The sequence below is a fragment of the Lissotriton vulgaris genome, chromosome 2_2, assembly GCF_964263255.1.
Source record: "Lissotriton vulgaris chromosome 2_2, aLisVul1.2, whole genome shotgun sequence".
Lineage (NCBI taxonomy): Eukaryota > Metazoa > Chordata > Amphibia > Caudata > Salamandridae > Lissotriton > Lissotriton vulgaris.
In genome coordinates, this window is record NC_141688.1 from 95,796,224 (window position 1) to 95,823,033 (window position 26,810).

The following is a 26,810-nucleotide window of genomic DNA, read 5'->3' on the forward strand; positions in this document are numbered from 1 at the left end:
TACAGCACCTACTTCTTAGCTCGTACTACACTTAGGTTAGGTACGCTGGGGTAGAACTATTTAGAAGCACCAGACGAGTATTCACATTTGAGCCTGTGTTACTTATGTATGTTCATATGAATATATGTCATAGCTAAAAGACCATGATATTGCAGTATTATTTTTTCTTACTGCTTACACTGTACATAATATGTTTCAGAGTCTTGCAATTGTAACGGCTCATATCTCTTGCATGAGGAATACGACTGTTCAATAAATCCTTTTATTGAAACGCCCGTCTATCTATCTCTGTGTAACTCTGAAGACACTAAGCATGCACAATTGACTGAGTGAAACTGTTATCTAATGTTTCCATGATTCTGAAAACAGTTCTAGTGACTTCTGAGTTAGCTGGCAAATAAAGTAATTCAGTTTAATGTACTCTATAGAGGCATAATGACCTCAGTTCTATGCCAAAACTATAGTGTATATTATTCCAATGCTCAGAGGGAAATAGGAACTACAGAGCTCATCCTCAAACTCTGGTGGTTCACCCAGAAGTAGGTCATCTAACACACTACTTCCATGACTTAAGTCGCTGTCATCACACAACAGCTTCAACACCACGACCACCCCGACAACGCCAGACTCCACCTCCCCTGTAAACACCACCAGCGCCAACCGCCTGACCTCCTGGTCCAACGACGACGAGACAGGCAAGGTCATGAACTCCATTCACTCAGGATCTCCGTCTGACCTGTGCCCACACCACGTATTCAACAAAGCAGACGCAGCCATCGCACCCCAACTACGGAAGGTCATCAACATCTCCTTCAAAACAGCGACATTCCCGGAAAGTTGGAAGCACGCCAAAATCAACACCCTCCTCAAGAAGACCAAAGCAGACCCCAAGGACCTCAAGAACTTCCGGCCCATCTCCCTGCTCCCGTTCCTGGCAAAGGTCATCGAGAAAATCGTCAACATGCAACTGGCCCGCCACCTCGAAGACAACAAAATCTTGGACCCATCCCAGTCCAGATTCAGACGAAACCACAGCACCGAGATAGCCCTCATCGCCGCCACAGATGAGATCAGGCGCCAACTAGACAATGGCGAAACATCAGCCCTCATCCTCCTGGACCTGTCAGCCACCTTTGACACGATCTGCCATCACACTCTAAGGACACGCCTCCGAGAAGCCGGAATCCAAGAGAAGGCTCTTGACTGGACCACCTCCTTCCTCTCCGGCGGAACTCGTAGTGTCCGCCTCCCACCCTTCCGATCCGAAGTCACCAACATCATCGGCGGCGTCCCCCAGGGCTCATCCCTCAGCCCAACGTTGTTCAACGTCTACATGGCCCCCCTCGCACAAGTGGCCCGCCATCACAACCTCAACATAAGCTCCTACGCGGACGACACCCAGCTCATCCTCTCCCTCACCAAGGACCCACACACCACCAAAATCAACCTCCACGAGGGAATGAAGGCCGTCGCCGATTGGATGAGGAGCAGCCATCTGTAGTTGAACTCGGACAAGACGGAGGTCCTCATCCTCTGACCAACCTCCTCAGCCTGGGACGACTCCTGCTGGCCGACCACACTGGGAACAGCATCAACACCCACCGACCATGCCACACATCACACGCAATCTAGGATTCATCCTCAACTCCTCCCTCTCCATGTCTAAGCAGGTCAACGTCGTCTCCTCCTCCTGCTACAACACCCTCCGCATGCTCCGCAGGATCTACAAGTAGATCCCGACCGAAACAAGAAGAACGGTGACACAGGCCCTCGTCAGCAGCAGACTGGACTACGGCAATACACTCCACGCAAGAATCCCAGCCAAACACCTACGGCGACTACAACGCATCCAAAACGCCTCCGCCCGACTGATTGTCAATGCTTCCCTGCCGCAGCCATATCACCCCCACCTGAGAGACCTACACTGGCTCCCCGTTGACAAGGGGGGTCACCTTCAAGCTCCTCACCCACGGACACAAAGCACTCCTCAATAGCCTACCTGAACAGCAGACTCAGCTTCCACAACCCCACCCGCCAGCTCAGCTCCGCCAGCCTTGCCCTCTCCGCTCTCCCCCGCATCCAATGAACGACCTATGGAGGCAGATCCCTCTCCTACTTTGCCGCCAAGACCTGGAACACCCTCCCTACCCACATTCGGCAGACCCAAGACCTACTCACCTTCAAAAGACTCCTCAAGACCTGGCTCTCCGAGCAGTAGCAGCACCCCCCCTCCCCTCAGCGCCTTGGGACCCTCACGGGTAAGTAGTGTGCTTTACAAGTACTCTGATTGATTGATTGATTGATTGATCATCTTCCTGCTGTGGTACTTCAGGTGTGGTGTAATCTGGTGGTATGAAGTACTGATTCATTTTGATCATTGTTAACCTCTCCACATTTTGGGGCGAGAGACTGGTCCATTGCACTGTCAGAATGGAACCAGAAGCACTGAAAACATGCTCAGAAGAGACACTTGCGACAGGGCAAGCCAGATAGTTTATCACCAGCCTGCTGAGCACTTCCAATTGGCGCCTTTTCCCATACGAATACAGCAATGGGTTTTGATCAATGTAGACCGCTGTTGGGTCATCCAGATAGGCCTGGAGTCTGACCATCTGCTCAATGCTCAGGGATGTTCTGCTTTACTCTCCTCTTTTGTCTTTGCCTCAGCACTAGACCTAACAAGCCCTTGCTGTAGAAACCATTCCTGTGCGGATTTTGGCGGCGTTGATTCTGCTGTTCTTCTTGTTGTTGATATCATTCTTGGTGTTGTTGGTTTTGGCAGCTGTAAGCCAACTGCACTGCCCTCAGGCACTGTAGTTGAACTTGACACTGGTTGCCCTGCAGTAATTGTAGTGGCCTGGAGTAGCGGGCCTCTGATTCCCAGCCGTTATTTTTCTAAGTAACTGTCTTCCACAACTATCCAAGTTTTGTAGTTGGCAACATCACCTTCTCAAAAAGGAATCAATGTAATCAGTACTTTCTTCATATAACCTCAAATGACTAATCATCCTCCCGGTCCCAACCGTCCCAATTGCTTATATCTTGGAGGTCTCATCTCAGCTGATGTTGATATGATATCCAACCTGCATTATACATCATGAGCTGACCAAGAGGTGTAATCATTGGACTTAATGTTTCTTCAACAACCTACTGTTCTATGTCTAATAAGCTCTAAAAGAATCCAAGCTCTGTTCTTTTCCTAAGACAACTAACCTTTTGATCCAAGTCTCTAAAGAATCTCATAGAGTTACGCCAGCTACTCCATGTTGGAGAGGCTGCCTAGCACCAGTTTTTACATATTTCCCTTCTTGCTAGAAGAGTCAAGTAAAAACAAATGTACTCTGTAGCCCCGAAGGACCTTCCCGGCCCTCAGATAGCTGCAAAGGGCCAAACAAAATTAGAGAAGGGCTTACCTTTACTTCTGTGCCTAATGCGTCTGACATTGTCTTAACCACACTATCCCAAAACTCTTTTAACAGCGGGCAGGTGGTAAACATGTGGAGGCCATCAGCTACCTAGGCACCCACCTTGTACATTTGGCATCTCCGCCACCTCTTATTTTGTGGGGTCCAATAGATCCTGTGAAGTGTGAAAAAGTAGTTTCTCCTTAGTGCAGCAGATTTAATCAAGAAATAAAGCATGTCGAAAGATACTTGCCATATGTTATTCAGCTCCTCGTCAGGCACGCTCTTTTTCCAGACCAGAAAGGGGGGGCTCAAACTCTTGTCCGATACAGCAAGTAAATGTCCATACCAAAGCAATACCTCCTTCTTTCATGGTTTTAAGTATTGCAGGTCTTTCTTGATAGAGTTATCAGATGGAGGATGCCATTGCTGACTCCTATACCATGTTGAGATTTGATAAAACTTAAACCTAGATAGTGTGTTGTTGGTCAAGTTCTTCGAGGTATCCCAGGGCAAGCAGCTATCCCATTCAATTATGTCCCCCCAACGTGTGACACCAGCTATTTTCAGTGACTTTGCTAGGGAATCTAAAAGGCACTCTGGTGTTCCTGGGGATTCCCACACAGGAGCCCATTCACTGTAGTAAGACATGCCCAAGCATGAGCAACAGTCAAACCATAGCTTTGCTGCAGCATGCCAGACCTTCAGATGAACTCTTTTAAAGAATTTGGAGGTACCACATTCATACATGAAGCTCTTTTCAGCACTGTCAGCCAACATAGCCTTATGCATATGACCAGCCAAGGTGCTATCTGGCCTCAATAAAAGTATCCAACAGTTCTTTAGCTGGTGTGCCCAGCAATATAGTAGAAGATCTGGAAGACCCAAACCTCCATGAGTGAGCTTCCGTCTTAGCTTTTCCCAGGATAGCCTAATCCCTTTGCCGGCCTATATGAATGAGTCGGCTGCGGCATAAAGAGCAATCTTCCTGGTGAACTCGTCAATCATAAAGGGGGTTATATCCTTATTTTGCCTTGGACTTTGGGCCAAGGGCTCGATATATAAGTCAAAGAGGATGGGAGATTAAGGGCACTCTTGTCTGATGTCTCGCCCTATTTGTAGTGGGGCTGTGAGGTTACCATTTACTATTATTTGGGCCCAAGGAGCTTTATAGATTATTTTAAGGATATCCATGAAGGTCTCATCAAAGCCAAAAGCCTTTAATGTCCTACTCAAATATTGCCAGTAGACCCGGTCAATGGCCTTTGCAGCATCTAGGTTGATTATTGACAATGCAGCACACTGTGTCTTGGCAAGGTCTATCGAGCTGATTTGAGTATGCACTAGATCTTCATCTGCCTCCCAGGGTGGAAGCCCTTCTGGTCCTTATGGATTATAGGCCTGACAATTTTACTTAGTCGAGCTGTTAATATCCTGGGGAAACTTTTATAATCACAATTCAGTAGAGATATTGGGCGGGTAAGACTGACATTGAGTCGGGTCTTTCACAGGATTTAAAATGAATGTGATAGCAGCATCATTCCAACAGTCCGGAAGTGGAGAAGTGCCCCTCAATATCCCATTAAATACCTCTATCCAGATCGGAATAATTTCTTCTGCCAGTGATACGCAGATTTCATTTGGGATCAAATCCGGTCCTGCTGCTTTCCCTTTCTTACTTTTATTGAGAGCAGTCAGGATTTCGTTCCCCTGATATATCCTGGTTAAGAAATATTAGACTATCAGTGCTAAGCTTTGGGAGCTGTTGTTTTGAGAGCCAATGATCCAGTGCGAACTCATCTACCACCAAATCCTCTTGATACGAATTCTGAGAATTCAATACATTCCCAATTCTGAACACCCTGATCCCTATTTTCTAATTTGATCTTCTTGATGTAGTTGTGTGATCTATCCATTCTACACTTCATTGCTAACAATTTCTCACATATCACCCCTTGCTCAAAATCTCTTATTTTACTGACCTCCCATTTCTGAAGCATATTCCCCTCTATCATGAGTTTAAATTCAGATTGAAAGTCTCCAACTCTCCCAACTAGGCTAGCTTTATCAGCCCCCTGGAAATGCCCAGACTTCAGATTTGCTTCTGCTACTGCTAGCTGATCTTCTAGAGAAGCAATTTTCCGTTTTTCTGTTCTGCCCGCCGAAGCAAACTTCGGGTGACCTCTCAACCAAGCATTAAAGGTGCCCCACACCATGTGTGCAGGGGCAGACACTGAGTTCCAGTTAAAAAAAGTCAGCTGTGTCCTTTCAATCTTACTCCTGATATCTGGTTGCAAAAGTAATCTTCTATTCAGGGTCCACCTTCTAGTGATGGGATTTGAGGGGAGCTCGATTTTAATATATAGTGCTGCATTATCAGATAAATGGATAGGCAAGTAATCTCTTTTTTGACTTTTCAAAACTTCTGAGAGCTCCATAAAGAGGTAATCGATCCTAGAGTAGTGACCATTCTTTTTGCTAAAAAAGGGAAACTTTCTGGAATTGCCATTGATTTATGCCATACATCACATTGGTTTAAATTATCTAGCACAGAAAAGAAGTAGGCTTTGAGTCGTGGTGAAGTGATTTGAGTGCGGGGAGAGGATTTATCCAATTTACTTTTTTAAAAGGTAGTTAAAGTCCCCGCGAATTATGAGAGGGGCTTCAAAGTCCAATATGCGATTTACTTCGAATTCTACATGATCTCCTACAACAATTGGTGGAGGTGGATGGTCCTGTCTAGTATTTGGGTCATGCAGTTTCAGGAGGGTGGGTGGATAGTGAAATCATGAGATAGGGTTAGCTTGATGGAAACAGGGTTTAGGATTTTTTCAATCGGATAGGGACCAATAAACCTTGGTTTCAACTTTTTAGGGCAGTCAATTTGAATGTTTCTAGTGGACATCCAAACTAAGTCACCTATTTTGAATGCTGGTGTTGGATTCCTATGCTTATCTGCAGCACGTTTCCTTTTTTCTTTACTCTTAGCTAAACTTCTCTTAGCCTTTTGTTGCAAGTCATGCAGAAGTTGAATCCTTTCAGTTACTGCAGGCATTGTGTGATAAATATCTGGCAAAATGTCAGGAAGGGATCTTGGATGTGTGCCAGTGAGGAAGAAGAAAGGTGAACAACCTAAGGCTGAATGATGGGTGTTATTGTAAGAGAATTCACCTAGGGGTAGGACCTCATCCCAATTGGCAGAAACTGTTGAGGTTAGACATTGCAAATTCTGCTCTAAATATTGGTTACGTTTTTCTTTCTGACCGTCGGTTTGTGGGTGGAAGGCGGATGATAGAGCTATCTCAATTTTCAAATGGTTGAGGATTGGTTCCATTTTTGACACAAATGGGGGGTTGTCTGAAGTTATCTTACTTGGCAATCCGTGTAACCTAACTATGTGTTTTATGAAGATGTTACTGAATTCAATCGCAGATGGCAACTTTTCTAAGGGGATAAAATGTCCCATTTTTGATAATTGATCTACTACTACTAGGATAGTAGTAAACATATTAGATTCAGGTAAATCCGTGACAAAAAATCTAGACTGATCGTGTGCCAAGGGGATGGTGGAATGGGTAGTGGTTGTAAAGTCCAGTGGGAGATTGATGGGATGCTTTTTGCCTGGCACAAGTTGGGCATGATTGCACATACTGTTGGACATCATTACTAATATTTTGCCACCCAAAATATCTTTGACAAAGTTCCTCTATTTTTTTAATTCCTGGGTGATCTGCAGTACTGGAATCATGATTCCATTGTAGGACCTGCTGTTGCAATTCCTTTTGAGGGAGAAACATTTTTTTTGTGAAAGAGATAACCTTCCTGAATGGAATTTTCTTTTTGTTTTAGCCATTTCTGTTTGTTAATAGTTTTAGAGGATGATTTTAATTGAGCTAGGAATGTCTCAGCTGTAGTGATGGCTACTATTTTTTCTGGAGGAATTATGTTGGGTGAATCACTCTTTTTCTCGGATTTTTTGTCACAAACTAACCTCGATAAGTTATCTGATAGTAGTTGTTTCTCTCCTGGACGATATGTAATAATGAAATCAAATTCACTAAAGAAAAGTAACCATCGCATTTGTCTTGGGGTTAAGGCCTTGATGGTAGTAAAGAATTGTACATTTTTATGGTCGGTGACTGTGTGTTTAGCTCCTAGTAAATGATGCCTCCATTCAAGAAATACCGCCTTTATGGCTAATAACTCTCGCTCAGCAATTGTATAGTTTTGCTCAGCTGCCAAGAGCTTGCGCGAGTAAAAGGCAATTGGATGGAGTCGTCCAGTTGAGGAATCTTTCTGTAATAACACCCCTCCCAATGCTGTTTTGAGAGGCGTCAGCTTCCACAAAAAAATGGTTTATCTGGGTCTGGGTGTATAAGGATGGGTGCTGAGGTGAAGGCTTTTTTTAATTTTGTAAAATCTGATTCTGAGTCCGAATTCCAGTGAAACTTAACTCCCTTTTTTTAACAATTGAGTAATTGGTGTTACATTTTCTGAAAAGTTAGATATGAATCGACAATAGAAATTGGCAAACCCTAAAACCCGCTTGATGTCCTCAACTGTTGTTGGGGTTGGCCAATTTAAGATAGCCTCAATCTTTTTTGGGTCCATGGTTATGCCCTCCGGGGAGAGCCAGTAGCCTAAAAATTCAACTTCTCGAGTATGAAACACGCACTTTTCTAGTTTTACATATAGAGAATTGTCTTTTAATTTTTGCCAAACTGAACGGACATGAGTGATGTGTTCTTCCATTGATTTTGAGAAAATTAAAATGTCTATATATACTATGACACACACATCAAGTAGATCATGCAACACTTCATTAATGAAATACTGAAATACTGATATGCGGCTGGCGCATTGCAAAGGCCAAAGGGCATCACAGCATATTCATAAAGTCCAACTTAGTGCGGAATGCTGTTTTCCACTTGTCTCCCTCTTTTACGCGCACTAGGTGGTATGCACCACGTAAGTCAAGTTTAGTATAAATACTAGACCCTTTGACCTTATCCAACAGGACTGGAATTAATGGTAAAAGATACTGGTTCTTAATAGTGGCTTTATTTACGGCGCGGTAGTCTAAGCACACTCACAAAGCGCAGGATTTTTTCGCGGCGAAGAAACTGGCGAAGTAGAATGTCTTATGAACCCCTTTTCCAGAAGTTTCTCAAGATACATCTTTAGATATTGGTTCTCTGCTTCAGTCAAGGTATAAATTCTACTACAGGGCAACACTGCACCAGGAATCAAATCTATGCGACAGTCATAAACCCTGTGAGGTGGCAATTTGGTTGCTTGGACTGGATCAAAAACTTCTGAAAAGTCTTGGTAGTCTTTTGGCAATTGTGGACAAGGAGTTTCAACTGCAGAACAAAACAAAGGATGCATAGGATCTTGCGTATCTTGGTAACAATGATTTCTCCAGTAAATTGAGTCTAAGGTCACAGTTCTTTTTACCCAGTCTATCTTATGGGTTATGATGTTCAAGCCAGGGGATTCCCAGAATAACACCAAAGGTTGGAGTATCTATTAGATCGAATATGGTTTCTTCAGTATGTCCATTATCACCGACAATTGTCAGTGGTTGAGTATGGAGTTTTATTAGTCCAGAAGATGGGGCCAAGCCATCAACAGCTCTCACTACTTCTGGTTCTGATTTCGCAATTTTAATAAGAACTAATGCATTTGCTAATTCACATTCAAAGAAATTGCCCGTGGCTCCAGAATCTATCATCACAGCTAATCTATGTCTGTGTTGAGTGGAGAAAATGAACGTCATTCTTAGGGTCAAATGTTTTGGGGTATTAGTACATTAGTAGCGTAATGGGAGATCTTAGAGTCTTGTATACCCGAAGAAATGATCTCAACTTCCCTCTGGGACATTAGTTATCCGACTCCGTCAGAATGGTGTTGGTCACGGCAATTGCTTTCTTTTTAGTTGGTTTAACCTGACAGTCTTTGGCAAAATGTCCATGTTTTCCACAGTAAAGGCATAGATTACATTTTCTCCTTCGTTCTTTTTCCTCAGAGGATAGGGGTCCCTTTAACACACCTATCTGCATTGTCTCTGGTTGATTATTTATGTCCTCAACTTCTTTTCTTTCAGTTCTAAAGTGTATGGCTCTGAATTCACCTTTGGGGTTTTCATGTTTTCTCTCACCTAACCGGTGATCCAGTTTGACTACAAGGTCTAGGAACTCAGTATAATCTTCAGGTAAATTTACTATGTGAGCTAATGAATTTTTCACGTCATCCCGAAGTCCACGATAGAATAAGGAAATTCTTTTATCTTCTGGCCAATGGGTTTCTGACAATAACCTATTAAAATTTGTAACGTAAGTTATCAGATCCTTTGAACCCTGACGGAGGTTTAGAAGCTCATTATCAGAAGCATGTATAAAGACATGTTTAGCGAATAACCCAGACATTGCTGCTTTAAAAGCAACAATGTTGTGCAACAATGGATCATTGGTATCCACAAAGGGCATGGCCCAGTTAGCAGCCACACCATCCAAGTAGGAAATGATAAAAGCTTCCTTTGAAGTGTCATTAGTAAAGATCTGTGGTTTGCACATAAAATGCAATTGACACTGACTCATAAAAGTAGAGAACCGGTTAGAGTCCCCTAAAAAACGTTCAGGATTAGCTAAAGGAACTGGGCTAGGAGTCACTACTGTAACTTGGAGATTCTGCTCAGCTCCCACCCCCCCTGAACCCGCTGAAGGAGTAGTAAATTGGGGGTTATATTTTGTAGGTGAAATAACTGTCTTTAAAGACCCAGGATCTGATTCTCGCCAAGTAGTAAAACCTAATCTAGTCTTTTCTAATTCATGTTTCAATGCCTGGTTCTCTTCTCTTAATTTGTTCATTTCTACTGACAGTTTCCTAACTAACGCTGTCAATTGGGAAAAATCCAAGTTTTCCTCTCCAAACTTGTCCTTCGCTTTCTGTCACGAAAACTCTCACCTGAATTCCGTTCTGTTCTTTTCTTGGTGTTGCTTGTTCCCTACTCCCTCGAAAATCTATCAGAACTCGCAAGATTGTTAAACTTGCAGTTTCCAAAAGGTTCCCAAGGGAAGGGGGGAATGGGAGAGAGAGAGAGAGACAAAACACTGCCTGGTGGTGTCTGCGATTCTTCTAGTGGATGCCTCTCAGTGGGTTGACAAATTATTCTGGGAATTGTAGGTGCTCTGACTTGACCAGGGTTGTGGGCATCTAGGGAAATAAACAAGTGTATTAAGATGTGTACCTTTTTAACTTATAGTATCAGAGATTAATTCTAATATCTGTATCAATCACATACCATGCTAGCTGACAGTGACTCTTGTATTCGTTTCATTGTGATATTCATTCAATGCTTTCCCACATAATTTGGTCTGCTTGTCTAGATAAAAAAACATATAAGCACACTTAGTTCTATTAACAATGCTCTTGTGGATTACAATAATAATAAGCAAGAGAGGAATCAGTACCTTTCCTACACCTGTCCTAGATTCCAAGGGGGGGACCCAGGGAGAGCCGTGCGCGAGCCGGTCTCTCCCTGGGTAGGCTCGCGCGAGGGCTGGCAACGGGAAGAAGGTGATAATCGGATAGACGAGGACAGAGGGCAGAAATAGAGGCAGGGAGAGCCGGAAGGGAACTGTGCCGGCGGGAGGCGGGTAGCGTAGTTTGTTTTGCAGTGTCTGCCTGCTGGTCCCTGCAGGCAGCCGAGGTCGATGGAGGCAGGCGAGTGCAGTGCGGGGGCGTCGGACCCCCCGCGTTTCCAGGTGGCCCAGCGGAGTTTTCGTAAGTCTCCTGTGGGAGCTGTGTGTGTGTGTCTGGGGCGCCGATGGACGGCGGGGGAGGCCTTGGGGGTGGGTCGCGAGATCGTCGGGCGGGTCCCTGGGCAGTTCCTCTCTCTGCGTTGTTTCTGGTGGGAGGGGGAGGAAGGGGTCGGAGTGCCTGAGTACCTATTTATTTATTTGTTTATGCGTTTTTGTGTGGCGCGGGCTTCGCCCGGGGGCGTCGGAGCACCTCGCTATGGGAACAGAATTGATATATGAAAAGAACATTACACGTGAGCGGATTACACAGGCAGACGTTAAGTTACATGAGGTACAGGTGATATTGTGAGCAAACGAAATACATGAGGTTGTAAACAGTGCACAGGAGGAAAGAGTGGCAAGTGTGCAGGTTACAAGAGTAATCAAAGTACGCTTAGAGGTATAATACTGCAATATATGCTAGACACTTAGGCACAAGAACAAACGTTACATAGGCAATGGTGTCACTGGTGCAAGTATCAAAGGCAAACAAAAGGTGAGAGGTAGCAAGCAGTGTTACAAAAGAAGAGTGGTGTGTGCCTGTACAAAAGAGTACCAATCACAGGTACAAGGATACTACAGCAATAAATGGCAAACACTACAACCACAAGAACACACTGGTAGGCACTTCCATAGTCATAGAGCATAGCCTTTACGGTAATGGGGGGTCTTCCTTTAGATAATAGGGAGAACGTGAATTACTTTTGGAGGTGTCTTTGGAGAAGGTGAACTTTGGGGTCCATTTTGAAGGCCTGGGAGGAGGCAGTGGTCCGGAGTGCCCCTGACCCCCTGTTGTGTAGTGAGGCTGGGCAGGACATGGCTCAACTCATTCAAATTAATGGCCAGACTTATGTAATGCCCCTTCCCCTTATCAGGTGCAGGGTGTGCACTGGGCAGGCTGTTTCCCAGGGCGTCGTGGTGGTGGGACATGGGGGTGGTTCACTGCCTGTGTGCGCCTCTATCTTTGGGCAGCGGGGTAGCGGGGTAGCGGGGATCGAGCCCATGTTTTCTGCAGTGCCTCTCGCAGCTGGTACATTGCCCCCCCACCCCTCGACACATTCCAGGTGCCTTTCCCGCCCTCCCCGAGTCACACTCCGGTACCCATGTGGGTGGGTGGTGGGGGCTCGTATGGGGACACGGCTGTTACCCCCTCAGGCGCGGTTCTTTGGTCCTCCCACGGCGGGTTTGGCGGTTGCTGGACATAAGGCAGGCCATGCGGGAGGGAGCGGACAATGGTTTTGGCTTGGGACAGATGCGGATTCGGCGGTTGGTTCCAATGGGACAGTGGGGGATTTTGGTTTTCTGGTAAGGTGCAGTCTCGCTTGAGCGGCTACAAGGCCAAGGACATAATTACAGCGAGCCAGTCCTTGGCTGGCTAGAGGAAGTTGCGGGCTGACCACGCGGCGGTTCAGCCTCGGGGGGTGCACAGGAGGGGGATCTGGAGCGGATTTCTCTTCTGCTACATGTGGCGCAGTGCGCAGCGATGATATTTAATTGCATTTTTACAATGGTGGAGTTAGAGATGGCGAAATGCCGAGCGGCAGTGGGGTATATATTGAACATGGCTTTGACATACCTGTGGATATGGATGACGATCCATAGCAAAAGGGCGAGTCGCCTCGGCTATCGAGTCCCAGCAGGGGACCCTACTACGTTTCATCAATGAGCGTCCAGGTCTATTGGAGTTGGGGATGAGTTGATTGTGGAGCAAGTTGCTGCAAGAACGCTGCCGGTGCGGCAGGCTACTGAGAAGAAACAAACACAAAAAACTGTTGAGAAAGTTCCTTCGGGGGAGGTTTCCACATCACAGGAGCATGTGGTTGAGGATAAGACCATACATAACAAAAAAAATTAAAAAATTGCCTTATGTGGGAATTGGCATGCCTTTGGGTTCACATTTGGCGGAAACAACGTAGTACAAAATTTGGAGTCATGAGTTTGTTGATGTTTTTCAATTACTTCATTGAGATGTCCAGGCCAAGGAAGGGTCTAAGGAGAAGGAGTGGGAGTTAGCACGGCGTCCTAGGGTCCCGACGTCGATTGTGAATTGGACTTCTACCCTCCTTATATGTGCCAGTGTTTATTGCGAACGGCATCAGGATAAGGCAGTAGCGATGTTCAAGTACATGGACATTATTAGGAAGGCGCACAGTTATTTTAGGGGCTATGCATGGCTCTATTAGGATGAGGAAGTCCGGGATAGGATGAGTTCGTTCCTGAGCCTTCTTGGGGTGGTGTGGATTCGTAGCTATGGTTGCAATGGATGACTTCGGCCCAGCCGCCGGCTACTACACACACTGGGAGTGGGTTACCTGTGCAGAATCGTCCCTTTCAATTTCTTCCCGCTCACTTTGGGGCGGGGGTCATGGGTAGGGGGCAGGCAGCAGCATCTGGGCATTATAACAAAGGATTTTGCTCCTGACGGTATTGTAAATATAAACATGAGTGTTTGCAATGTGGGGGTAGGCACCCTCTCACGCACTGTTTCTCGGGGCAGTGTTTTGGAGATCAAGGAAGGGGTCAAGAGGGCAGAGGCCAGTCTTCTCAGTTTGTCCCAAAGGGCTCCTATACCTATTAAAGTGGAGGTTTTAGCACAAAGGTTGGCAGACTATCCGGACTCTGATGCAGCAAACCGTTTGTTTTGGGGTTTCCAAGTGGGATTCAAGATCGGGTATAGGGGCCCACATCAGGGAAGGTGGTCGGACAACCTGAAGCCAAGAAATGTCCCCAAGTTGTGGAGCTGAAGCTGAGGGCTGAAGTTTGTACGGGCAGGGTTGCTGGTCCTTTCGTGCCTGACTTGATTGTTTCTTCTCTGGGGGGTGGTGCCTAAAAAGAAAGCTGGTGAGTTTCGCTTAATCCATCATTTGTCTTGGCCCGAAGGGTCTTCTATTAATGTCTTTCTCGCCCCTGAAGATTCTAGTGTGTCTTGCGCTTAGGTGGATGATGCTCTACAGCTGGTGAGATCTGTGGGGCACGGGCCTGATTAAAGGTCTTTCACATACCACTATCCCGGGTAACTTTGCTGGAGTTTCTTTTTATGAGCACCTGCGGTGGGGTAGGGATCCTGTGGGGGGGGGGGTTTGTTGAAACAGGTTCTGAAGGGTTTGGGTAGGCGACAGGCTGGTTCTAAGCGCCTGCGGCAGCCTGTGACTTTTGATTTCCTTCAGCAGCTGTTGATTAAGTTGCCTTCTTGCTGCTATGAGGCTTTTGAGTGTGTGAAATTTAGGTTGTGTTTTTATGGTTATTTTATGGAGATTTCCGGGCTTCAGAGCTTTTGGGTTGAGGAACAGGGCCGGCATGACTAGTAATGAGGTCCTTGTGGAGGGAGATAGTTTACGACTTTGGCTTCAGGTTTCTAAGACGGACCAGTTGGGCAGGGGTAAATGGGGTTTCTTGGTCAGGAGTGGTTTGGATTCTTGTTGCAAGGTTCAGGAATGGGAGGTTTTCAGGGACTCTTCTTTTTTCATGCCGGGTGTCTTATTTTGTCACACTGATGGGAGTCCAAATTCTATTGCCCAGTTGTTGGCTGTTTTACTGAAGGTTTTGCTGATGTTGGGGCAGAATCCATTACACTTTGGGACCCATTCCTTTCGTATTGGGGCGGCGACTGAGGCTACCAGATTGGGGTGGAACTGGTCTCAAATACGCAGAATTGGGAGATGGAGGTCGAAATGCTGCGAGAAGTATGTTGGGAAATAGTTCCCATTTTCTTCGTCTTTTGTTAATTCCTGTTTTTCTCCTAGGTACATTGCACAGGATTGTCACAGGTAAACGGACGATTTGGATTGTGGGACACTCCTTCCTTAAGTGGGCCGTGGTCTCCGCAGAGCAGCAACTTTGTGGGAGATCGCTAGGTCTCAACAGTGTTCTCAAGAGGTTTTCTGGCATGGTAAAAGGGGAATGCTTTGGGGGGGATTGTTTCCTTTGTTGTCTGTACTCTGCATAGGAGGGGGGGGTCGGCCATATCTGCTAGTACTCCACCTTGGTGAGAACGATCTGGTATCTTTATCTGGTCTGACTTTGATGAAACTAATGAAGACGGATCTGGCGGTCATCAAGGACGCCTGGTTGAGCACCATGGTGATTCGGACGGAATTTGTGCTACGGCTGCAATTGAGAGGAGCACGAAATCACACAGCTATGGAAAGAGCTAGGTGAACACTGCATAGAACTATGAGAATTTTTTGTTTACAGTTGGTCTCACCCTCATTTACAGATTACTGAACGGCACCTTTTCCGGGTGGATGGGGTTCACTTTTCTCAGATGGGGCAGTCTTTTATTTATTAGAATTGCGGGATTTGATTGCTAAGCTACTGGATGTTCATTTGGTGCTCTCAGGGTCAGGTTTGACTTCCTTTTCTGGGGGGGGCAGGAAAACTCTAGTCGTTTTTCCTGGTTGGCGGGTTTTAATGGGGGGGTGGGCAGCCTGGAGCGCGTTGGTCCATTCTCAAAGGGCAGTTAAAGGAAAGGAGGTGGGTATCTACAAGAGTCGGTTGCTTCTGGGTTTGTTCGAGTTATCTTGGTGGGGAGTTTACTCTTTAGTAAGGATGCTAAGTTAGGCTGAAGGAATTTTGGTTTATTAAATAAATAATTGAAATAGTTTTGTTTCAAATTTTGTTTGCACCTGTCTTAATAAAGTGGCCTTTCTTGCTAACTAAGAAGTAGTGGACAGTGATTTCTCACGCAAAGGGGGTTCTGTAATGATAAATAAAAGAATACAAAGAAAACAAAAGCACACAAATGATCACAGATTATGCCTTTCCTCTGTGAATTCAAACTGTGGCTTTACTTAGCCAGCCATGTGTTTTTTCTCAGTTCTAAGAATCCTTTTTGAGCTCCAGTAATTATATGCTCTTTAAACTATCAAGGAAAGTATTCTCTAACAAATACACACAAGCATGAATGTCTTTGAAATAACTATTAAAGAAGTCTTTAACATGTGCACTCAAGTGTTAATAAGCTGTCCTGGCAAACGTTCTTGTGTGTTAAATAAATATCTCTCAAGGAACTTCCAATAACATGAAATCGAATAGCTTCAAGAGGTTGTTAAAATAAAGGTTTTTGTTGAAAGTGTTCAAGCACAAATCAAGTCTTTCAAGAATCTGGTCTTTGTAATAAATACACGATGTTTGGCTTACCTCTTATTTAGAGTAAATTACAGCAAGCTCACGTCTGGTTGCCTTCCCAACGATTTTGTTGATCTGTCTTTCTTTTTTAGGTCTCGCTGGTACTGCATCCGAAGGATGCGTCCAGCTGGAGACTTTTAGTTGCCGTTCTCGGGCGAATGAGGGACAAGAGGGTGTTACGAGCTTTTGCTGCCAGATTTGGGTGCGCGAACGCGCACGTTCCGTCCCGCGCCGCGCCGTGCACATCCCTCCGATGTCTTAAAGTTGGCACACATGCGCGCGCATATACACAGACAGACACTCGCTCGCACACACCTACCCCCACCCCCCCTCACCGCACCACACACATACACGCAGGCAGGCACACACACAGGTACAACACACGCAGGCACGCAGCGCACCCCCCCAAGGGCTTACATACATACACACACAAACGCGCACACACACACTCCCAACCTTGCTCACCGGGCACATGCAGGGCTTCCATCACTGGGGGGGCGGGCACCGTCAATGTGCCCCGACGCCCCCCCCTCACCGGCTCCTCTCGTCCTGTCCCTCCGTGTCCAGACTCCGCAGGCCGCTCCATTGTTTCTCCGCCCCTTCAGGAAGTTCGTGCGTGTCACGCCTCTTCTTTCTCCCGGCCGGAAAACCTATTTGCTTGTCAGGCCTCGTTCTGAACAGCTGTCATTCAGAGCGCTGCTCCAGCGACTTCCGGCCCCCTCTGCTGAACGCTGGCTATAGTGCACTTCTGCAGCCTCCCTCGGGAGTCGGGACGTTAGTTGATGGGGGCAGTCTAGTACACAATTGTCCCTCAGCGCTGGGAGGCTGGCCTGTGATGTCAATGTGCTCATGACCGCTGGACGCTGAAGGGACAGGAAGGGAATGTTCCTCAAATTGCTTGGATTAGTGCCAGCAGCGTTTGCCGTGTGCTTGGCCTGCAGCTCCCGGGTGTCTGGCGTTCTTCCGTTATACATTCTAGGTCGGCAGCAAAGGCCTGGCGCTGACTCATGTGGTTTGACCCAAATCACGCACGTGCGAGTTCGACAGGGGGCTCCCGTCCCTTCAGAAATGATCAGTACACAGAGGGACAGCGGAGCGGGTCTGCCAGCGCTGCAGGCCTTGCATAACACGACGGTGACCGGCAATTATCTCACATGGTTGCTGTGCAGGCACCTGTGTAGGGCGAGTTCCCCGCAGTACTCTGGTTAGAACAGGTTGCACTTGCAGAGTTACATGCGGAAAAGAGTTCACTGCCCTTAAGAGCTAATAGGAAATCTGGGTTTTGTCCGATGGGTAATAGAAATCCACGCCCCTGCAGGAATTACAGTAATTCGATCCTTTGGGGCCGTGTCTCAGCTTGTGCCAGAGCTGTGATGCCTAAAGTCCGCACCTGCGATCCCATAGGTGACGTGGTCTGCACTTCCGCAAACGTAGATACTGTAGACTGCAAACGCCTGGCTTAAGCCCCGTAAGTGGTCGTAAAATGACAACCAGTGCCTTACCAAACAGCTACATCTATAAATAAAACCACCGTAGCCTCCTTGGCTTACCTGTCATAGGGTTTAGCAATGGAGGCTAGGTTCCCAGTCCCATTTCCTACTTGCTGTGACAAGTCACACTTTTAGTCAAAATGTAGGGAAACCACATAACGGGGCTTCAGCTGGTCAGGCATACTTATGTGTTTGAGAATCAATTCAGTCAGCCCCGTTCTGGGGGAATATTGGCCTGAATATTACTTTCATAATGGAGACATCCTAAAGACATGAGTGTATTGTCCACGATAACCGCAGGAGGGTTCCATAGTGCCTTGATATCAAGAACCTTCATTGAACCCACTCTGCCATTTGGGAATGAATATACCTGAGCTACGCCAGGGTTGCACCAGAAATTGCTTGAATTATCCAGGTGGTTGTTCACGTCTGAGACATAAGGGATGAGAACCTCCCCTGATGCTGTCCACCCTCACACACCGCACCCTCATATACCGCACCCTCACACACACTGCACCCTCACACACACCGCACCCTCACACACCGCACCCTCGCACACCACAACCTCACACACACTGCACACACACCGCACCCTCACACACACCGCACCCTCACACACACCGCACCCTCGCACAAACACCACGCCCTCGCACACACACCGCATCCTCACACATCGCACCCTCACACACTGCACCCTCACACACTGAACCCTCACACACTGCACCATCACACACCGCACCCACACACACCCCGCACACACCCACACCCATACACTGAACCCACACACACACCGCACCCACACACACACACACTCTGCACCCTCACACTCACACTCTGCACCCTCACACACTCTGCACCCTCACACACAGCTTATCTGTTATTTTCTTCATTCATTGTAAAGTTTACTCCCTTTAAGATCTGAACACAGCTGCCTGGTCCTGTTTATGGCTAATAGATCATGTCTGCAGCCACACTGCACCCTCACACACACCGCACCCTCACACACCGCACCCTCACACACCGCAACCTTACACACACTGCACCCTCACACACACTGCACCCTCACACACACTGCACCCTCACACACACTGCACCCTCACACACACCGCACCCTCACACATACCGCACCCACACCCACACCCATACACTGTACCCACACACACCGCACCCACACCGCACCCACACACACACCACACCCACACACACACCGCACCCACACACACACCACACACACACCACACCCACACACACTCTGCACCCTCACACACACTGCACCATCACACACTGCACCCTCACACACACTGCACCCTCACACACTGCATCCTCACACACTGCACCCTCACACACTGCACCCTCACACACCACACCCTCACACACACTGCACCCGCACACACACTGCACCCGCACACACACTGCACTCACACACACACTGCACCCTCACACACACTGCACACTCTGCACCCTCACACACTCTGCACCCTCACACACTCTGCACCCTCACACACTCTGCACCCTCACACACTCTGCAATGGAACATACATTCCAAATACCACTCAGTGCCACATAATTATATGCAACATAATTGCACACCTCATTCGTACACTCTACTCAATGCAACATAAATACACTTTATCTATCTGTCTATCTATCTATCGCCCTCACACTATCTGTCTATCTATCGCACTCACTCTATCGCCCTCACTCTATCCATCTCTATATTGCCCTCCCTCTATCTATCGCCCTCCCTCTATCTATCTATCGCCCTCCCTCTATCTATCTATCGCACTTACTCTATCTATCGCACTCACTCTATCTAGCTATCGCATCACTACAGCATCACTCAGCACCACCACAGCATCACTCAGGGGCACCACAACATCAGTATGCGCTACCACAGCATCACTGAACGCCACAGCATCACTCGTCACCACCACAACATCACTCAGCGCCACCACAGCATCAATATGTGCAACCATTCAACAACAGCTGGTTCAAATATGTTCTCTCAATGTTTCAAGCTTTATTACAAATGTCACAAAAAAAATGTAATATTTCACTTCTGTTCTTGGATTTCCGTCACAATAAAATACAATGAACATAATCTTTAAATATTTACAAAAGCTATTGCTATTATAAATTACAATAACTTTTATTTCAGTATTAATTCTTAAAAAAATTAAAAGCCATTTTTATTTGTAATATCAATACATCTATGTCACGTAAATACAACGCATATTGCATTAGAAATGCTATAAGTGTCACATTTGCGAAAGTTAAAACTATTGCTATTGTAAATGACAAAGCTATTAATTTCGCAATTTTCAAAACCAACACATAAATAAAAACTTTGTCATTTACAGTACCAATAGCTCAAACTTTCCTAATGCGAGACCTATTGCATTGCAAATGCTTGTCTTTTCTTGCAGGAAACAGAAGCCGGAAGCCAGCAGAAGTCTGGAGCTGACGAGGGAAGTAAGAAACAGAAGGAGAAGCCAGGATGCCTCCAGGAGATTCAAGGAACAGGTAGGAGTCGCATCTGATGAAGCGAAGCACTGGGAGTAGGACGGGTGGGTTTTAAATAGGGTCTGCTCACGTTTTCCAAACGCACGTTCAGTTATGTTAATTATCGGCAGTTGGAAACGCACGTGTTCTGCCTTGCATGCCAGGACCATGAAAAGTAGCTCCTATACTAGAGACTGGAGGTACAAGCAAACAAGCACTGTTAAGCGCAGTAGCAAGCATTGGTTAAAACAAGGAAAAATGATACAACCTGATTATAATGAATGCCCAAACATTATTACTGTATTTGAAGACATGTTGCAGAAAAGCTCCTTTGGGAAGATAATTAGCCGTATGATGGCTTTTTCGTAACACACTGTTGCTTTGTCAAAATTCGCCTTTGCTATTTTTTCTATAATATCGACTATTAAAACCCCAAGGTATCTTATTTCGTGCTTTATAAGGTCGCTGTTATGGGGGGTATTCCATATCATTAATTCAGTTTTTTGCTGGTTGAGTATCCAGATGTTCTCCCGAAGATTCCCCGTCAAAATCATGAGGTCATCCGCATACAGGACTATTTTCTTTTACCAGCCATTACAGCTAAAAGAAAAAATACCCTGACAAGCTTTTAATTTGCATGCTAGAGGCTCAATGTACATGATAAACAGAAGGGTCAAAAGTGGACATCCCTGTCTGGTTCGACTGGAGATTTTTATTTGTTTTGTTAAATTACCATTAACAAGAACTCTAGCAGATGGACTTTTATAAAGGGCCCTCACTGCTGCTATAAAAGTATCTCCTAAGTTAAAATGCTGAATCGCTTTATGTAAGAAGGGCCAGCTGACCCTATTGAATGTTTTTGCTGCGTCAAAGGTCATAACCGCTAACGGGATCTCATATTCCTTGGCCAAGTCAATTGCTCCAATTAGGTCATGAGTTAATTCATTAAGTTGCCTCCCCTTCACAAATCCCTTCTGATCAGGATGTATTATTGACACTGCTACCCTGTCTAAACGTTTAGTTAAGATCTGAGTATATAGCTTATGATCACTATTCAAGAGAGAAATAGGCCCATACGATTCGCAAACTTGCGAATTTTTATTCGGTTTCAAGACGATGGTTATAGTGGCATCATTCCAGGATACAGGGAGGTCCTGGACAGATATAAAAGCAGAATTGAACAATTGGAGCAAAAATGGAGCTAACTCTTCTTTTAAGATGTTGTATATTTCATTTTGAATGATGTCAGGGCCCGCAGCTTCTCCTTTCTTTAATGACGTAATGGTATGGAGGATTTCATCCAAAGTAATAGGGTTACTTAGCTTATCTTTATCCGAGTCTAGAAGTGTAGGAGGTTCAGGTATGAGAAAAAGTATTCTACAAATTCTTTGTTCAATACTAAATCTTCAGAGTACAGATCTTGTGGGTGAAGGCCTCCTCAATCTCAGCATCCTCTGTGATGATTTTTCCAGGGCCAGGCATTTAAGGTCTTTTATCATATTCCTGGTGTGGTCCGCCTTTGCTTTCCATAAAAGAAATTTGCCACATCCCTCCCCGTATTCATGATTAGACAGCCTGCTTGTTACCCACTTCCTTTTAGTTATTGCTTCGAGATAGTCCGCTAACTCGTTTCTTGCCATGGTTAGTTTTTGTATGTTGTTTAAATTATTCGGAACATGTTCCAATGCCACCTGATTTAAATGTTTTGTTGTTTCTATGGTTCTTGTAACATCCTGAACATCTCAGGATCGTTAACAGACACGATAAGGAGGACGCAACCACTTGTGTACGGTTAGTTATTTTAATAAAGGCAAAAATAATGCAATAAATAAACAAAAGATATAGTCACTGGAATCCTCCAGTCTTTTATGTTACCAACCCACAACACGGATGGTCCTAACCGTCCTCTGCAAATACGCCGGTCCCGGCGTATGCCAACAGAGGGCAGATATGCAATGGCCGAAAATGCCAATCGGTATGCTGTGAGGGGTACGAAGAGTGAAGGGGAGAACAGAGGAGTCAGGGAAACACCCAGCCGGGGTCTCTACCTGAAGGGAGCAGCCCCTCAACCTCTTCCTCGTACTGCACCGGGACGCGAAGTCACCTCCTGGTGCTGCGTCACCGATGCCCAAATCAAAGTATGGTAAAGGGATCGAGAGCAGCCGCTCGATCGATCCTGTGGACTTCCTAGACTGTAACGCGGCAAACACCTCCCGGTGTGCGTTACAGCTGGTTGTCCCTGTATCTCGGGTCGGGCTGGGAGCTACGGCTCCTACCAGCGCAAGTACCAAGGCGCCTAGACTCAGCCGAGTCAAGGCGAAGCTCAATGGTTGTCCGGCAGAGCTTCCGGGTCAGGAACAGGTTACGCTTGGCAAGACACGGCCCAGGGAGTAACGACTCAACCTACCTCCGTTCTTGCCTGACTGGAGTACCACTCCGGAACGCTGCTCTTCGCGAAGCAGGCATGTTGGTGGAAACACAATATCCGACAGTGTTCTTCCTTCAGGTTCCTCCTTTTATAGGGCGTGTTTCCTTGAGTTATGTAACGGCTCTCCCGTTTACATAACATTTTACTCGCTAAGCATCCTGGGATTCGTAGTCCGTGTTTTCTGGTGCTGGTTTACCCCTTCCTGATGGGAATTCTTGACAGTACATCCTCCCTCTCTCAGCGGCTCCCCATGGGGCCAGCGCTGGAAGGAAACCGTTGATGAAACAACGAGACCAAGCGCGGAGCATGGACCCCTTCAGCCGGTTCCCATGATTGCTCCTCCGGGCCATAGCCTTTCCAAGCCACCAGGTACCAAAGCTTGCCCCTATGCCATTTGGACGCCAGTATGCCCGATACCTCATACTCCACCTCCGATTCCACGCATATCGGCCTAGGTGTCTCCGACTGCTTGGAGGTTGCTGGTTTAATCAATGATTTACAAAAAGGGGGTGGTGATGAACAGAGTGTCTGAGTTAAACAGACCACTCTTACCCAGTCCAAAGATCAGGGCTTGATCCATCACCGTTATTTATCTCACTGCCCCATCCCAGCTCAGAACCTGGCTATATGCAAATCAGTCTGTCCCTGGCCCAGTGCATCATGGGAACAGGGCAGACTAAACTACCAAGCCAATTCTTCACCAGAAAGGAGACAAGCTACCGGGGACCGGTTTCTGGCATTTCAGCCTTCTTCGGCCCGGCTTGCTTGAATCCTGATGGAGCAGTGAGAAAGGGACTCATGTCTGAGTATACCTTGCCAGACCTATAGTGGCCAAAAACGATTTACAAAAAGGGGGTGGTGATGAACAGAGTGTCTGAGTTAAACAGACCACTCTTACCCAGTCCAAAGATCAGGGCTTGATCCATCACCGTTATTTATCTCACTGCCCCATCCCAGCTCAGAACCTGGCTATATGCAAATCAGTCTGTCCCTGGCCCAGTGCATCATGGGAACAGGGCAGACTAAACTACCAAGCCAATTCTTCACCAGAAAGGAGACAAGCTACCGGGGACCGGTTTCTGGCATTTCAGCCTTCTTCGGCCCGGCTTGCTTGAATCCTGATGGAGCAGTGAGAAAGGGACTCATGTCTGAGTATACCCTGCCACACCTATAGTGGCCAAAAACGATTTACAAAAAGGGGGTGGTGATGTACAGAGTGTCTGAGTTAAACAGACCACTCTTACCCAGTCCAAAGATCAGGGCTTGATCCATCACCGTTATTTATCTCACTGCCCCATCCCAGCTCAGAACCTGGCTATATGCAAATCAGTCTGTCCCTGGCCCAGTGCATCATGGGAACAGGGCAGACTAAACTACCAAGCCAATTCTTCACCAGAAAGGAGACAAGCTACCGGGGACCGGTTTCTGGCATTTCAGCCTTCTTCGGCCCGGCTTGCTTGAATCCTGATGGAGCAGTGAGAAAGGGACTCATGTCTGAGTATACCCTGCCACACCTATAGTGGCCAAAAACGATTTACAAAAAGGGGGTGGTGATGAACAGAGTGTCTGAGTTAAACAGACCACTCTTACCCAGTCCAAAGATCAGGGCTTGATCCATCACCGTTATTTATCTCACTGCCCCATCCCAGCTCAGAACCTGGCTATATGCAAATCAGTCTGTCCCTGGCCCAGTGCATCATGGGAACAGGGCAGACTAAACTACCAAGCCAATTCTTCACCAGAAAGGAGACAAGCTACTGGGGACCGGTTTCTGGCATTTCAGCCTTCTTCGGCCCGGCTTGCTTGAATACTGATGGAGCAGTGAGAAAGGGACTCATGTCTGAGTATACCCTGCCACACCTATAGTGGCCAAAAACGATTTACAAAAAGGGGGTGGTGATGAACAGAGTGTCTGAGTTAAACAGACCACTCTTACCCAGTCCAAAGATCAGGGCTTGATCCATCACCGTTATTTATCTCACTGCCCCATCCCAGCTCAGAACCTGGCTATATGCAAATCAGTCTGTCCCTGGCCCAGTGCATCATGGGAACAGGGCAGACTAAACTACCAAGCCAATTCTTCACCAGAAAGGAGACAAGCTACCGGGGACCGGTTTCTGGCATTTCAGCCTTCTTCGGCCCGGCTTGCTTGAATCCTGATGGAGCAGTGAGAAAGGGACTCATGTCTGAGTATACCCTGCCACACCTATAGTGGCCAAAAACGATTTACAAAAAGGGGGTGGTGATGAACAGAGTGTCTGAGTTAAACAGACCACTCTTACCCAGTCCAAAGATCAGGGCTTTATCCATCACCGTTATTTATCTCACTGCCCCATCCCAGCTCAGAACCTGGCTATATGCAAATCAGTCTGTCCCTGGCCCAGTGCATCATGGGAACAGGGCAGACTAAACTACCAAGCCAATTCTTCACCAGAAAGGAGACAAGCTACCGGGGACCGGTTTCTGGCATTTCAGCCTTCTTCGGCCCGGCTTGCTTGAATCCTGATGGAGCAGTGAGAAAGGGACTTATGTCTGAGTATACCCTGCCACACCTATAGTGGCCAAAAACGATTTACAAAAAGGGGGTGGTGATGAACAGAGTGTCTGAGTTAAACAGACCACTCTTACCCAGTCCAAAGATCAGGGCTTGATCCATCACCGTTATTTATCTCACTGCCCCATCCCAGCTCAGAACCTGGCTATATGCAAATCAGTCTGTCCCTGGCCCAGTGCATCATGGGAACAGGGCAGACTAAACTACCAAGCCAATTCTTCACCAGAAAGGAGACAAGCTACCGGGGACCGGTTTCTGGCATTTCAGCCTTCTTCGGCCCGGCTTGCTTGAATCCTGATGGAGCAGTGAGAAAGGGACTCATGTCTGAGTATACCCTGCCACACCTATAGTGGCCAAAAACGATTTACAAAAAGGGGGTGGTGATGAACAGAGTGTCTGAGTTAAACAGACCACTCTTACCCAGTCCAAAGATCAGGGCTTGATCCATCACCGTTATTTATCTCACTGCCCCATCCCAGCTCAGAACCTGGCTATATGCAAATCAGTCTGTCCCTGGCCCAGTGCATCATGGGAACAGGGCAGACTAAACTACCAAGCCAATTCTTCACCAGAAAGGAGACAAGCTACCGGGGACCGGTTTCTGGCATTTCAGCCTTCTTCGGCCCGGCTTGCTTAAATCCTGATGGAGCAGTGAGAAAGGGACTCATGTCTGAGTATACCCTGCCACACCTATAGTGGCCAAAAACGATTTACAAAAAGGGGGTGGTGATGAACAGAGTGTCTGAGTTAAACAGACCACTCTTACCCAGTCCAAAGATCAGGGCTTGATCCATCACCGTTATTTATCTCACTGCCCCATCCCAGCTCAGAACCTGGCTATATGCAAATCAGTCTGTCCCTGGCCCAGTGCATCATGGGAACAGGGCAGACTAAACTACCAAGCCAATTCTTCACCAGAAAGGAGACAAGCTACCGGGGACCGGTTTCTGGCATTTCAGCCTTCTTCGGCCCGGCTTGCTTGAATCCTGATGGAGCAGTGAGAAAGGGACTCATGTCTGAGTATACCCTGCCACACCTATAGTGGCCAGAAACGATTTACAAAAAGGGGGTGGTGATGAACAGAGTGTCTGAGTTAAACAGACCACTCTTACCCAGTCCAAAGATCAGGGCTTGATCCATCACCGTTATTTATCTCACTGCCCCATCCCAGCTCAGAACCTGGCTATATGCAAATCAGTCTGTCCCTGGCCCAGTGCATCATGGGAACAGGGCAGACTAAACTACCAAGCCAATTCTTCACCAGAAAGGAGACAAGCTACCGGGGACCGGTTTCTGGCATTTCAGCCTTCTTCGGCCCGGCTTGCTTGAATCCTGATGGAGCAGTGAGAAAGGGACTCATGTCTGAGTATACCCTGCCACACCTATAGTGGCCAAAAACGATTTACAAAAAGGGGGTGGTGATGAACAGAGTGTCTGAGTTAAACAGACCACTCTTACCCAGTCCAAAGATCAGGGCTTGATCCATCACCGTTATTTATCTCA